This window comes from Marmota flaviventris, chromosome 7 (assembly GCF_047511675.1).
Source record: "Marmota flaviventris isolate mMarFla1 chromosome 7, mMarFla1.hap1, whole genome shotgun sequence".
Classification (NCBI taxonomy): domain Eukaryota; kingdom Metazoa; phylum Chordata; class Mammalia; order Rodentia; family Sciuridae; genus Marmota; species Marmota flaviventris.
Window position 1 is genome coordinate 141,943,041 of NC_092504.1, and position 13,087 is coordinate 141,956,127.

At 48.5% G+C, this 13,087-nt stretch overlaps 1 long non-coding RNA gene across 2 annotated transcripts; it reads left to right on the forward strand.

Moving 5' to 3' along the window:
* Positions 1-1,682: 1,682 nt before the first annotated feature.
* LOC114108237 (uncharacterized) lies at positions 1,683-12,159 on the forward strand. Of its 2 annotated transcripts, none has more exons than XR_003585450.2 (3): positions 1,683-1,761; positions 9,154-9,335; positions 11,670-12,159. It is a non-coding gene; the product is annotated as an uncharacterized lncRNA (long non-coding RNA). The 2 variants fall into 2 exon arrangements; XR_003585449.2 differs by lacking the exon at positions 1,683-1,761 and adding an exon at positions 3,212-3,361.
* Positions 12,160-13,087: the final 928 nt, after the last annotated feature.

Genomic DNA, 13,087 nt, shown 5'->3' on the forward strand with positions numbered 1-13,087 from the left:
TTGTGCGTGTGAGACAGTGCAGGAGGCTCCGAGGAGGAATGACTGGTTGTGAGACCCTTGGCCCAACCAGAGAATCCATCCTCTGGCGGGATTCGCGGAGTGCAGCTGAAGGCCTGTGGCCGGAGGAGGCGGGCAGCGGGAGCTGTTGAGAGCCACAGCCGAAGGGGCCCCAGCAAACTTCCAGCTGCCGGCTGATGATTGGCTCACAGCGGCCCCAGCAACATCTAGCTGATTGGCTCCTCTGTGGTGATGCTCATTGGACTGTTTCCCTACCCTTTCAGACCACGGAGCTGCTCATTGGGGGACTTTTTTGGCTCCGCCCACATGACCCAGCCAATCAGCCTCAAGAGCAGGAGGATTGTGGGAGGTGGAGAGAAGCTTGTGGGGGAGAGAGAGGCTTGTGGAAAGCCGGTGGTGGCAGTTGAGGCTCTGAGGGTTTTTCCTGAGAGGCTGTTTTGTTTGGCGTGTGTGGTTCTAAAAATAAAGTTAGTTTCTTTTGACAAGTGGCTCCTGATTGTGCCCAGCCAGACTGCGGCAGGGAGCGTGGCTCTGGGGTCTCTGTCTGGTGAGGGCAGTCTCTCTGCTTCTGGTCCTCAGGGGAGCTGCCCCCCTGCTGCACACTCTTCTGCCACGATACCCTGCCCCATCTCTACCCTGAGGAACGGAGCTGGCTGTCTATGGACTGAGACCCTAAAACTAGGAGCCCCCAGAGAAAGGTTTCCTCCTCTAATTGCTCTCGACAGGTCTTTTAGCCATAACAGTGAAGAAGCTGACTGAAACAGTGGACATGAGGGTTTTGGTCTGTTCACTGCTGAATTTGGGAGTCGGGAATACAACAGGCTGAATGAACAGTCTGTGGAGGTGAACGTGATCTGCACTACTTGGTAGAATATGTGGGAATTCTGAGTCTGGGTCCCTGGGTGTTCACCTCGGGCTGTGCCACATTGGGCAAACGCATGTTTTTTTTCACATCTATAAAATGAGGCTGATGATGTGGCCTGGCTACCTCCAGGATGTTAAAGGAAGAGAAGTGTCTATAAAGGAAGCCCACCACCCAGCCCTCAGCCTAGGACTGTTTGAGTCAAGCATCATTTTACAGCATGAGTTTGCATATTTTCTTGCTTAACTATTCAGAAAGTGGTGACATTTCCTCCTTGAGGTGATTAATGCTCAACGGAGGCTCTTTTAGGAGGGGCGTATCTGCTGTCCTGGAGACCATCCTCAGGGTTGGCTGGAAGATGCAGCCTGTCCTTCACCGAGGGCCCTGGACTCGACTTCCCCTGAAGCAGCAGCTCGTCACCTGATGGCTTGCACCTCCCAGATGCGGATGTCATGCTGGGCGGAAGGGTGGCCACTGGACCTGGGTAGAGGCTGGGGTCGACAATGCATGGCATGCTCCCCCACATAATTTCTCACTCCAAAACCCTCTAAGGGTTTTTGGAGCTGACTACCTACTTTCAGAATCATCTTCCAGGACTGTTGCTTATAGGGGACAGAGATGGGTTCCCTTCTGTGGGAAAGTCTGGCGGTGGCAGTTGGGGCCTTGAGGGATGGGCATTTGGAGGAGCACGCGGGACCCAGAGAAAGAGGGCAGAACCCAGGCTTTGTGTGTGACGTCACTGGAGCTGCTAAACAACTTACAAAATCAGTGACTGTGTCTCGGGCCATTTCTACGTCTTACGGTCTACAGAAGGCGCTATGAATTAGGACTTCTTTTACAAGGAAAAACGTGACTTTGACTTCTCATGTCTTCCTCCAAGGGTAAGAGGCAAAGGGATCGCCAGTCTTTTAAGTGAGGATTGTGGGGTTTGGGATCTGGGCTTACTTATTAAAAATAGTTTTTGTAAGAGAAATGATGTTTCTAGGTGGTTACAAATGTATCTTCTGAAAAGGGGATGATGATGGTTCCAAGTGCTCTCAATTCTGTTCTTTTATTGAAATAACAATTCTCCTGACATATCCCAGTAGCAAGTTGGGTTCAAGTTTGGGGCAAAAGAAATATGGAGTGAGTGAGCTACAAATTTAGAAGAACAACTGGACATTCTAAATTATATAAATCAAGATTTATTTATTAATCTGAAATAATTGTAACACAGATGTATTTAAACAGACCTGACCTTGCTGCATAGTAATTCTGGGTAAAAGGGGGCCTTGTCTTCATAGAACCCCAAACCACAAGAATCTGCTGTTCTAAATTCTTTCTTTTTCTTTTGTGACTAATGCTAATTGAAGAAGTAGAAGGAATGCAGAAAATGCTATTACCTGAATGGACTTTTCTAAAAAGAAATATTAGTTTTAAAATAGAGGTACATACATACCCGAAAGAGCACAAAAGAGTTGTTAATAAGGATTATCAATGGAAAATATGGCTTTGGGGTCTCTGATTTCTAACAGCACGTGCAGATGAATGACTACCAATGTCTTGCCAAACCCTAAGGTACAGTCGGTGGCCGACTTGCTCTTCACCTATCCTATACCACGTCTACCTGCACGCTTTCCATGCCGCAGTGCACCCTGGTTTGGATTCGCCTTCTTTCTTTCTTAACCAGGGATTTGTTTTTCTTGGCTGTTCAATAACATGAAGGCATTGTCCTTTGCTGCCTTGTGTTTGGGATGTGGTTAATGAATATTTAACTCGGGGCAGCACTCGGGAGACCCTAGTTCACCGGGACTAGTACCCTGTGAACGTGCCTTATCGCGGTGTCTGGGCTCTGCTGTTCATATTCTGGAGATAAGGTTCTTGGGCAGAGCGCCTTTCGGAAGGAAGCCAAGGGGCTGCCGGCAGTTTATTTGGGGAAGGAAATCATCAATTGCGAGCGTTACGCATTGCTGCAGGGCCTATCGAGCTCATTTCCCCGTCCACTGCCACAGGCTAATGTCACATGCTTACAGCGACTTCAAAGGCACAGCTCTGTGCTTTGTAGGTTTATTAACACTGAGATCTCTCTGAGGGCACCAAGTGTTTGTCATTAACATGACTACAATCCACAGACTCGCCCACGGAGGTCATAAAAGCTGCAGCGGAGACTTGTGTGGCCGTGGTGCAAGGCACCGTTAATGGAATCTGGAATCTGGGTTCCTGTTGAGTTACCAGGGCTGGGGCTGGGCGGGGAGTAGGGAGCAGCATTGTGCACCCCGCCTGGGCTTTTCTGTCTTCCTCTTCTCTTTAATGGTCCAGTGTAATGAGCACAGTGATTCAGGCTCCCGGGGATACAGTCAAAGCAGCTCGCAGGGACATCGGCATCTAGCCCACACCCAGGCAACAGTGACCCCCCGCCGCCCCTGCAGCACGTTCTAACCAGCCCTCAGCCACGCGGAGGAGCACTTAACCTCCTCAGACACAATGACAGAAAACACCGAGGTAAGGCCCGGGGACACCTGCACGAAGGAGAGAGGGTTCTTAACTGACACATGAGAGTTCATCTTTCCAAGCTGAACTATCTCGGTGCTCATTTAAGACCTTGCAGAAGGGCTTCCCCTGACCCTGGCCCTTTGCTGAATGTTTGAGGAGCCTTGCAGGGCAGGTGCTTCTCTTTGCAGGCCATGATGGGCTGCCCTGGGCAGAGCAAGAAGGTGGTTGGAGTTGAGAGCTGTCTGTGCTGCACTTCATGTTGGACCCCACTTCATGTCCCTCGCCAGCCACTGCCACTCTGTCCACCTTGGGGGTGTCCTTTCCACACGCAGGTGAGCCAGGCCAGTAGTCAAGGGAGAGGGGCCTGCTCTCAGGGGCCCTGGGGCTTGCTGTGGCCAATGAGCTGCAGCTGTACCTCAGGAACAGTTCTGAGGTCCAGGGAGGGTGGAGGACCAAGGCACCCCGGAACCAGCTGGCTCCTTCGGAAAAACAGAGCAAAACTGAGGGATTTGTAGGAAAATCATTAGCAGTTGTTTGGTTATTTCTCTGTGTCAATAGACTTTTGTTTAATATCTTAGATATTTGAGCAGTCCTGTAATAGCTTTTGTTTAGTTTCCTTCACATTAAAAATAGGCAGTTGAGTGGCTAGCTCTCCTGAGTGAGTGGGGTTCTAAATTAGGAAGAGAAGAGAGAAGAAAGTGATATGGGAGCTCTATGCTAAAATAAACTTCCCTGGCCAATTTAAAGTTCATAAAGGGAAAGAGATATACCATGAGGTTGATTTCATTTTCATCTTACAGTTAATTATCAAAATGCCCCTGATTAGTATTTGTTTAAAACTCAAAATCTTTTTCAAAGGGGGATATTTTTGGAGAGGGATCTTCTTTCCAATTAAAACAGGAATTGCAAAACCCTAAGTAAAATCTATGATGGAAATTAAAGACAGGAAGTCAATTTTTTTTTTTTTAGGACAATCATTACTTGATATTTCCATACAATCCTTTGCAGGAGGTATTTTAGGGAGCTGTTATGAAACTCAGATGTCACAAAACTCAAACCAGGAGCAATTTATTTTCCTGTGAAAATCACATAATGGCAATTTTTGAAGAAGGGATTAAAAATGGAACTTATTTCCCTTGATTTAATAACTTGTAATTCCCCTACACTGAAATAATTCAGGGCTTGGTGCAGCACAGACAGGAATCTCCTCTGTCTCCCCTTAACGACCGCGTGGTCCAGGCGCCCGCCCCTCCTGGGCTTCCAGGAAGGGCCCAGAGCACCAGAGCCCAGCTGGAGAGCCACAGAGCCGCTCTGGGGCTGCACTTCCTGGACTCTGTCAAGCTTTAACTTCACGGGGCTTGCAAGGAAACAAGAGCCTTAAATAAGCCTCCCCAAGCTCCTCTGGGACTAGGCGGAGAAGTTTAAAAGGAATCACGGCACACGGGGTGCAGCTCCATCCTGAGGTTTCTCAGTGTTGCCACCGTGTTGCCACCGTTCATGGCACTTCCTGCTTTATATTTCTGAGAATTTATCTATTTTTAAGAGGTAATTATCTTTGTGAGCCTCTTTGCCTCCAATTTTCTTTTTTTTTTTTTTTCCTATAAGTTTTTTGCTTACATGTGGTGCTGAGAATCGAACCCAGGGCCTCACACATGCTGGATAAGCACTCTACCAACTGAGCCAGGACCCCAGCTCCCGATTTTCTTGTTCCCGCTCTCTTCCTCTGCTCTATGTTACTTTTACTTCTTCTCTTGGAGTTGGCGAATGCTATAGTTTTCTCCCGGCTTGTCCCAGAACGACAGATTCATCCTCATGTGCTGCTTCCATGGAGTCTGGGTACAGAAGAATGATTCAGAATTTCCACCAAAAATGGAAATAACTGGACACACATTTTTAGAAATGGTTTGCACGTCGTTTTCTACATGTGAAACGTCTACCATTGTGTACACATTAGGTTATTAGAGAAGTTGTCCTTTGGGTGGGTAAAGAATGGTCAAACGCTGCCAGCTTTACAGGGTCCATTAGTTACAATGCCATACCTGCACTTATCAGAGATGCTAGGCAAATTTCTGGGTTTTGTTTTTTTTTACTTCAAGAAACCCCCCAAATATGTTTATTTTGAAACAAGCATTCTTAGACTCCTTCCTGAGAAAATCACACTAAATATACTTTAGTGGCTTTAGAGGTCTCGTTCCTGATGCACCATATGCAATGGCGGTCGCTTTTCTACAGCTCAGTTGCTCTCAGTGGTGACCCTCAATAGGTGGTCATTCATCACCACCTGCTGACTTTAGCTCAGGCTTAGTACAGGAACACTCCAGAAAAGCTGCGCGTCTCCCAGTGCGGTGGCCGAGGGTGCTTCAGCATCACAGGCGTCCTGCCTGCGGATGCCCTTGTCAGCCACTCGGTAAGCAGGACCAGTCCCCCCCCTCGTGGTTCTGGTGGCCACATTTTACCAAGAGTCCTGTGTAGTAGGAAATTGGTCCAGCAATGATTCGTTGTTTTGTTTTCCTGTTAGTACCTGTGCCAAACTGTCGAAGAAACAGGTTTCAGAGCTCTCCTTGAAAAAGAAGTTCTTATTTCTTTACCTTAATGGGGGAACAGTTCTTCCAAATAGGACAGACGATGTTTATAAAGCCAAAACTACTCATGGTCTCAGCCAGACATTTTTGTTTTAATTATATGCATAAGTTTACTTACTATAGTGAGAAAACGTCCCGAGCACACCACACGGAAAAGAGAAGCAATGGTATTTCCTCCGTCTTATTTCAATGACATTTGTCACAACATATTCATGAGTGCACGTTTTCTATACTCGCATGGGAGGAACAATTATTTTATGATATTGTATGTATAGGTACCGAATATTTGCAGTTGCTAGCTTATTGTGAATCTTGTCTTTGAGAATGCCCATAAGTAGTTTGGAAGTGTGTTCTGAATCCACCCTTCCTCCCATTCTTATGCGGGATGCTCTGGGTGTAGATAGTTTGACGTTGAGGGTTTGTGCAGGACACATCTCACTTTCTACATGGTGAGGTTGGCCTCAGACTGGGAAATAGAGGCTGGAGACACCACTGGGCTCTTGAAGGATTCGGCCATTAAAACTCAGGAACAGAGAAACAGAAAAAGACACAACCCTCTGTTGAAAGAAATTCCGTCTCAAAACAAGGATTACTGCAATTTTTCATTTGCAAACAGATGTGAAATACATTGCCAAGGTACTGAGTAATGATTTCCCCTTGGAGAGAGCTAGTGTACAACACAGAGAAGTCCTCTGACATCTGTCCCTGCTGCACTAGTATGAGCTAAATCTTGGGGGAGCCAAAGAAGAGACTAAGCACCCAAATCAAGGTCTATAGAATATAAAAATAAGAGCAGTAGACTGCGTAGCTACAGTTTCACTTTGTGATTTCAGTTGCCCTCAATCAACTGTGGCCTCAAAATATTACTATACAATAATATTCCTGGAGGGCGGGGGGAGAGAGAGAGAGAGAGCACATTCAAGCAGCTCACCCCTGTAAGCACACACCCGCGGTGTCTATGTTACCTCCTTGAGACCTCTAAGTCAAACCTCGTGAGAAACCTGCTGGGTTTTGAACCCCATGGATAACCTAAATTGGCTCTGCCAACCTGTGGGTCTCGTTCACGTTCTGGGGGGAGATGACGTTTTCCCTTCCCAGGGAGCGTCAAGCTGAGACAGCTAGTTTTCCTGTCACGTCTGCACAGCGGGTGAGTTCTCATGTGCCCTTCGGTGAGGATGCGGCCATGTGCTGACTCGGCTTCGTGGGTAGAGCCCCCAACCTGGTGCCCATCCTCTCCTGGGTGAGCTGCAGATTACAATCCATAGCTCTTGGATCTGATGACACATGCTGTAGAAGACGATGTCATTCAATCAGGCCCCTGTTTTTCAACGCCGTAGTCTATGTGGATGGGAACGTTTGGCTAAGTCATTGATTAAAGGACAGACAGTGGTTGTTACGGCCACCTTTCCAGCTAAGAGCATTCTTTATTCTTCTCCCATTCGGGAGACATTTTGTGCTCTTTAGTCATCGGATTTCTCGGTTCTATAATTTTCTCGATTTAGTTCTCGTTCCAATTCTGTTCATCCTTGTGGGATTATTTCTTAAAACCAAACCCCTTAATGAAGCTTCATTTTTTAAAAAAAATTTCATTTTTATTTCTGTTTTTAGATGACACACAGTGATTGCACACATTTATGAGGTACAGTGTGACATTGTGAGACATATGTGCAACATGAAGTGTCAGATTAAGCTAATTGGTCACCCATCACATCCAGCATTGATTTCCTCTTTCTGTCAGAAACATTCAAAACACTCTCTTCGGGATATTTGGAAATGTAAAATTAATTGTTATCAACACAGTTGTCCTCCTGTCCTATAGAATGTTGATCCATAAGATCAACTTCTTTAATTAAGGAATCTTCATTTTTGAGAAAAGGAGAAATTATTATGTGTGTGTGTGTGTGTGTGCGCGCGCGCGTGTGCTCCATGGAGTCAAACTTGGCCTGGTGCATACTCGGCAAGCCCTCTGACACTGAGCTATACCCCACCTCCTCAGTTTGATATCTTTACTTGAAATTTCAGTTTTAAGGAGTGGAATTTTAACTATTTGCTTTCCCTTTACTGTGGCAGACTGTCATACCTCCTGAAGTGTGTCCACTTCTTAATCCCTGGGGCTGTGAATGTTGCCTTTCTGGACAAAAGGGTTCTTGTGAGCAGAAGCGATTTTCCTACAGTACCCAGGTGGACTTCAGCCCAACCCCATGTGTGGTCACAAGAGGAAAACTGGCTATTTTACCTGACAAAAGGACAGACAGCAAGGCAGAGAGTGGAGTACTGTGGCCACAATCCAAGGAGTGCGAGGCAGTTGGTGGCCCAAGAAGCCAGCAGAGGTGGGGAGAGGCAGAAGAGGATTCTCCCTGGGAGTCTCTTGAGAGTTGCCCCCACACAGAGTTCACCCCTTGGGCCGCTAGACCTCTCAGAGCCCAAATCTCTGTTGTTTTAAGAGAATGCTTTGTAGTAATTTGTTAACAACAGTTCTAGAAAACTGATGTAACACGGAGCGGAGCGTGATGTCAGGTGAGTCCTTTATCTTGCGCATTTTTAAGAATGAGATCCACAACCAGAGGAGGATAGAATAGCAAGGTTTATTTGAAGCAGGAAAGGCTCCCCTTGTTTGGGAGGGGTTCCACGGGAGGGTGCTGCTGGCTCTTCTTGGTATGGGGGGTGGTGGTGTAAAAGGCTTTTCTGGCGGCCCAGTGCAGGTGATTGGTGGCTCTCATGCCATCAAGGACCAGCCAGGCCCTTGGAGCTCTGAGCTCAGCAGACCAATCAGAAGTGCACAAGTTAAATCCTATTTACATAATTCAGAGGACTGGCCTCTCCCCAGGGCCTGGCATGTCCTGGGTGAGAGGAAGTGCTTGGGGTGGGGTGGATTTTGTGGTGGGCCGTGTCTCCCAGGATGGCGGGGCCCATCCTGTCTGCTGTGGGTGGCCCACCTTCCTGACTTACCAGCACCTTCCACAGTGGGTGCTTTGGACCTCCTCCTCTCTGGGCACTTTGACTTTGGTTGTCGTTAAGAGTTGTGGGCTTTCATCTTTTCTTTGAACGCTGGATTTTTAAAAACTCTTTTAGTTTCACTGTTTTCCCTGCAAGTTCATTCTCTGATGGTCAGAGTCTACCCGGGTGCCGTGGGACCGGATGCTCTTAGTGTGACCTACCTTCATCCTGTTCTCGCTGGGGTGAGCTGGGGATCCATCAGGTGCCTTCTGCCTTCCACAGGATCGTGATTGGACCTGTGCTGCCTTCCGAGTTGAGGCCTTCACACTGGACCTCCGTTCCCGCCCTCATTCTGATCCACCTTCAGTCAGCGGTGACACACTTGGAGTGATGTTTTCGGGAGGGTCAGTGGCTGGTGTATTTTCTAAGCACTGACATATTTCACGATTTCTTGCTTTTTCCAGGTATGCACTATAATTCAGTAATAAAAATATCTCTCCCCAAACCCCAGAGCATTATTCGATTATCTCTGGCATTCATGATGACAGGTGAAGTGTATGATACTACCAGTTTTTGTTCCTTTTGTAATTTTATTTCCTTCTATGTGTTTCAGAAATTTTTCTTTATTTTTAAAATTCAGAGACTTTTGTCTTTTTCTTCTGTATTTTAGAGTAACTTTTCAATGACCTCTTCTATTACATTGAATTAATCTTCTTTGAGGGACATTTATTATTGAATATTCATTTTAATTTGAATATTACGATTTTTTTTTTTTTTTGCTTTTCTTCCATGTCTTCTCACCTCACTCTGTCTTTAATCTCTCAACCTGTGTTTTGTTTTGTTTTGTTACTGGGGACTGAACCACTCAAGGGCTCTTTACCACTGAGCTATATCCTCAGCCCTTTTTATTTTGAGTCAGGGTCTTGCTAAGTTGCTGAGGCTGGCATCAAGGAGGATTCCATCCTCCTGCCTCCGCCTCCCTAATTGCCGGGCCTGAGGGCAGCATCACCTACTGGCCTCTCAACCTATTTCTAACTCTTTTCATTATCTTGGCTTCTCAATCTGTCCTGCAGGGCTTTCTGCTCTGGCCACATAGAAGTCATTTTGTTGTTTTTGTCTCTATTCTGGTTGAATAAAGCCTGTAGAGCTTCCTGCTGGTCTGGATGTCTCCAGCTGATGGTCCTCAGGACGGCGTGGGTTCCTGTCCTGCTCACTTTCCCTCCCCAGTCCTCCCAGTGTGTCCTCACGGCTCCGTTCTAATTCTGCGGGGGTCTGTAAGGGTTGTCTGCCTCACCGCGGTTGTGTGTGTGACCTTCACACTGTCCACTCCTCCTCGGAGTCCTGGGGGCCGTCTTTCCAGCCCACTGATGATGCAGGCACCCCGAGGTCAGGCGGCAGCACTTGCAGTATCCCATGCCGACTCACTGCTGTGCCCCGCGATTCTGGAGAGAACTAGTGTGAACCCACACGGGAGCCTTGCGGGACTCTCCCTCTCTGTTTTTCTGGGAAGCTCTTTGATGCGAGGTCGGCGCAGGCATGCTGGTGTTCCACCTCCCTTCTCCGGCCCACGGATTTGCAGTCTCGTGGGATGCTCAAGACACAGGGGACAGCGGCACTCAGCAGACTCAAGGACCAGGGCAAACCACCGCCTGGACCGCCCAGGTCCAGACACTGTGTTTTTCATTCAAAGGATTCACAGTGTTTTAAGGGTGGTTTTTTACCAACAGTTTTTTTCTGTGACGTAGGCCATGTTATTTACTCCTAGCAAGCTCACAATGAGTAGAAATTCCTTTCATAATCTGGCAGCTATTTGATTACGAGTCCTGGTTTTGATTATTGGATTGATTACAGAGCACGGATGTAGTTTGTACAGAAACTTCAGTGAAAAGCTGGGCGCTATCTCATCAGGACTTGGAAAACAAATTCTCCACTAGGTTACAAGTAGGCTTCTTATGCATGGGCAAGTTGGGAAGACCTCGTGTCTCCTCGTGACCCCATTACCACTTCATGCCTCTAGCAGGGGCATGTTGGCAGAATTGGGGGTGTACTGCCATAGATTGAAGATGAACCCCGTTCTGGGGCTTGCAGCACCCACGTGTGACTAATGACATGCAGCACTACCTAGAGGGTCTCAGCTCCTGGTGTCCAGGAGAGACCATCCCGAAGTGCAGAGGAGCAGGCCGAGGGCACCCTGGGTTCATCAACCTGTAAACTGAGCCTAAAAAGAGCCTAAACCCCAGGTACTCACGCTGAGTGAATATGGAAACAGTAGAGCTAGGCTCTCCCTGCCTTCCCCCTCAGGGGGTCCCATATTCTCTGTGGGGTGGGAAGCTGGGCGGAGGGCCTTGCTGGGGTTTTCCTGTCATTGAAGTAGAGATGGCTCAGGAACTAGCCCAGCAGGGGACTCTTCTCCAGTGCCTGAGAGTGAACAGAGGGCCCTCCAGGGCTGGAGACCCGACCCATGAGTTGAGGCCTAAGGGCTTTACAGAGTTTTTTTGGGGAGCTGATATAGCTGGGGGGTGGGGGGTGAGGGGTACCTGGTATCATTCTGAGAGAAAAGTCCAGGGCTTGGTGTGTGAGCTGTGGAGAGAGAAATGTTGGAAAGTCCACCGTCTATTCCGCCTGTGTCCTTTCCTCCTGAGTCTGCTGTTCAGCCCTCAATCCAGCCCCTGGGGTCCTGCCCCTCAGCCTCCTGAATCCCGCTGTATAGCCCCAGGTCGCAGATTCTCACCTGAGCTTCAATACATCCTTGGTGGAAGAAACTCAGTTCTAAGTTATCCTAATTTCCCTTTAAACAGACTTAAAATAGCCAGAACACGATGGTGAGCCCACCATGGACCTGTGATAGAGACGCGCCAGGGAAGCTCCGGAATCACCAGTGTCCAGGTGTCCAGCTGGCTGTGCCTCATGTGGGAGTGGCCACCCTGCCACTGCCTGCCACCCGTTCAGAAGCTAGAGCCGACTTCTCTCTTGGTGAACAGAGGGGAAGGAAGAAATCAGACTGCATGGCTCTGGAAGAGGGGCCAGGAAAAGCCCCACCGGAGAACATATGGGAATGTCGGGGTTACGGCATTTGCTACAGGTTGTAAAAGTGCTGCAGGATCGGGTTCCTGTTGTAGTGGAGGTGGACATAGGTCATGGTTTAGAAATAACTGTAAAGCAGAAGGGGTCTGGGGAGGACCCATGCTTCCTTCTGCTAAGAAATTTTACGATGCCTCTGGTCACAGATGATTCCATCCCATAACCTCTGTGATAACCGTTGTTATGAGTATAAAGACCTCTAAGGCTCAGACATAGATTCTGTTTTAAAATAAGCACCCAGACAAGTGGATGTTTTATTCAAAGCTTACCTGAGCCTCACGTGTCTAGAAAATGCTTAAATTCATGAGCATTTAGAAGTCTCCTGCCCGATTGGTAGCTTTGGCTCTGTTTGCAAGACTCCAGGCTCCCTGGGAAGGCTCCACTGTGGTCTGATGTTTGCCTCTGGCACTCGTAATGTGAGATCCTCATCGCCATGGGGCGTGGGGTGCTCCCTGGTCCTTTCCTTATTAGCAGCGTGAGGCTACCTGCAGAAACAGATTCTCCAGCTTCTCTGTGGCTGTCAGAGAATCCTCTCCTCTCCCAGCCTCAGTGGCAGCTGGCTGCATGCCCTGTGGCTTACATAGCTTATGGGACTAGGGTTGTGACACACCCAGGGCCAAGACCACCCTCTGCCTCAAAGTGCAGCCTGCAACAGGAGTGGAGGAGCTGCGGCGGCCTCTCCAGGGAGAATCCCTCAACAGCATCTCTGAGCCCCACCTCCTTCCCAGACGGGAGGTCCTGGGACGCACAGCTCTGTCTCAGCCACTGCACACCAGGGAAGACAGGAACAGTGTCTGTGGGCATAGCCGACATGGCTGGAAGCTCTGGGTCTGCCGGGGTCCAGGATGTGTACCTGCCTTAGAACCAGTGGGTACCGAGTCCCAGGCCAGAGGCCTCACTCTGGGGCTCCCACCAAACCCAGCCTGGTGCCTGTCACGCAATACCCAGCCAACCTGCAGCTCAGGCAGGGAGAACAAGCCCCCCCCCTTTTTCCACTCCCAGGGTTTCCAGGCTCAGCAAAAAGGAGATCTTCAAATGCCCCTTGTCTAGCAGTTCCAGGGATCCGTGCAACCTGACCACGTTCTGCTCTCTGCAGACTCCAGCCTGCCTACGAATGAATGTCTGTCCCTTTATC